The following is a 2,345-nucleotide window of genomic DNA, read 5'->3' as shown; positions in this document are numbered from 1 at the left end:
CCCTTGTAACATACTAGGACACTGAGGAAATGTCTGTTTTCACATTTAAACACTTTTTCAGGACGTCAGCCATCTGACGCACATTGACTAAAAGTTGTGACGTACCAGCCGGTGCATTTGCTAAAGCAGATTATGTAAGCATAATTTTTTTATGGACGTGAAGAAAGCACGTACATTCTTGGCCGAATGCATGAGATGACTGTACGCATGCAGCGAAGACAATGTGGCTTTCAGCAGGATAGTGTATGTAGCTTCTGTCAGTGTGTTTGTAACAAGGCGCAAGGCTTTTTGACCTTACACAAGTGCAGTTATTAAGTGTACCTGGGTAACACTTAATTTAGTGATGTGAAATTTGGCTTTGTATTCGCAAACGTTCCTAACCTCTTTGGTTCCACAAGAGTGGGGGGCAGTTGCTGAGCCATAATTTTGTAATTGAGCGCTTTCAGCTTCTCGACAGAATCAGAATGCCGAGGAGCTGTATTGAAGTGGAACAACTTATCAAGACAGGGAGTGGGAAACCCTCCAATTAAATGAGAAATCAATAAAGTTAGGCACAATTCTTTTCTTTGTGGCGCATGCACAATTAATATTCTGTTGTCCTTATATTACTGATTGTTTCCTGTTTTTATTATTTATTGAATTTGTCCTTGTCACGTGTAGCTTTTGTCATGTGTGTGGCCAATCCTCGCAGGTATGAGCCATCTTTCGAGGCCACATCAACAATCCGCATTTTCATGGCACGACGGCGCATGTGCCCTGCCGTAGCGGATTAGTCGCGAAACGTTTTGGAAGGGTCGCGCGCGTAATCACGCGCCGGAAAGTCCCTCAAAAAAAAAAAAGTGCTCAGACGCGTGCTGCTGCAAGCACTCGTGCCATGTACCGTGTTGAAACTCTACTGGTAGCTCGACGTCAACGCGGTGCCGAAAACATGCGTAGCGCAAGACCACAACTCCACTCCACAACTCCACTCCAGAAAGCAGTAGTGAGCCAGGCAGTTGCCGCCTTTCATGAATGGCTCGCTGATTTAACGAAAAGCCCGTGCGTTACACTTGGGTGACACTTAAGTACATCACGTTGCTGACGAAGTCTTTTTGCAGCGTCGGTCCTCACTTGCTGGTGATGGCAGTGCATTCCTGACTGCACGTACTCGTAAGGCGCAGCAACACTGGGTCGATGCTGACGAAGTCCTTTTGCAGCGTCGGTCCTCACTTGCTGGTGGTGGCAGTGCGTTCCTGACTGCACGTACTCGTAAGGCGCGGCAACACTGGGTCGATGCTGACGAAGTCCTTTTGCAGCGTCGGTCCTCACTTGCTGGTGGTGGCAGTGCGTTCCTGACTGCACGTACTCGTAATGCACGGCAACACTGGGTCGATGCTGACGCAGTCTTTTTGCAGCGTCGGTCCTCACTTGCTGGTGGTGGCAGTGCGTTCCTGACTGCACGTACTCGTAAGACGCGGCAACACTGGGTCGATACGAGACCGACAAGATGCTCACTCCAATGATTGACCGACTATTGTGCGTCACTGAAGCCTTCTTATCATACCAGGTTGACAGCGACGCAACCGATGAGCGCGAGTTGTACTGCGACAGGCTTTCTTGTCGAAAGCACCGGCAAAATCAGCAAGCCGACCATCGTTCGACTGAACCCCGTGCGATCGGCCGTCGAACCAACAACACAATAGTGACAGCGTCTTCGCTTGTATATATAATAATTCCTGCTCAAAATGAGTCAAGCACGCCTACCAAGTTGAAATGCACAAGCTTTAACCCTCTCAAGCCGTGAGCCAATGTCGATCCTGTTCAGCGAAGGTTAACCTGGCGCTGTCGAGTTCGTGCACTCGCCACCGGTGGACCTGAACTGAAATGTAAGCAGTTTGGTCGAACAAAACTGCTTTTATAGTTCAATTCTGGCCTTAGCGATTTGAAATCAGCTACACTTCACTTCGCATGGCGCGTACACAATAAGAGGTTAGTGGCAACACAGCGCTATGTTAACATATGTACGTCACCGTACTTGTAGGCTGTCGGCCGCATTCACTACGTATATGGGTGGGCCTGTGCGTGTTGCTTTGCCAACACATTTCTCAATTTCACAGATGCACTGTTTGCCTCTGCGTCAAGTGGCAAACCAGAGACGGTGTATTCGGTATACAGCAGCATAAACAACCGCCTCGCTCATTTATACCAACGTCGTGTGAGCGATGGCATCAGCGCGTTTTCGTGAGGAAACAACATGGCCTACAAATGATTAGTGAGACACTGACAGCTTGAAATGCTTATCGGTATGCTTTCAAATTTCTCACTGGTTTAACTGTGTTGTAATACAAAATAAGCGCACCCACTGT

Source organism: Dermacentor albipictus, chromosome 2, assembly GCF_038994185.2.
Source record: "Dermacentor albipictus isolate Rhodes 1998 colony chromosome 2, USDA_Dalb.pri_finalv2, whole genome shotgun sequence".
NCBI lineage: Eukaryota > Metazoa > Arthropoda > Arachnida > Ixodida > Ixodidae > Dermacentor > Dermacentor albipictus.
Note: the sequence above shows the minus strand (reverse complement) of the source record.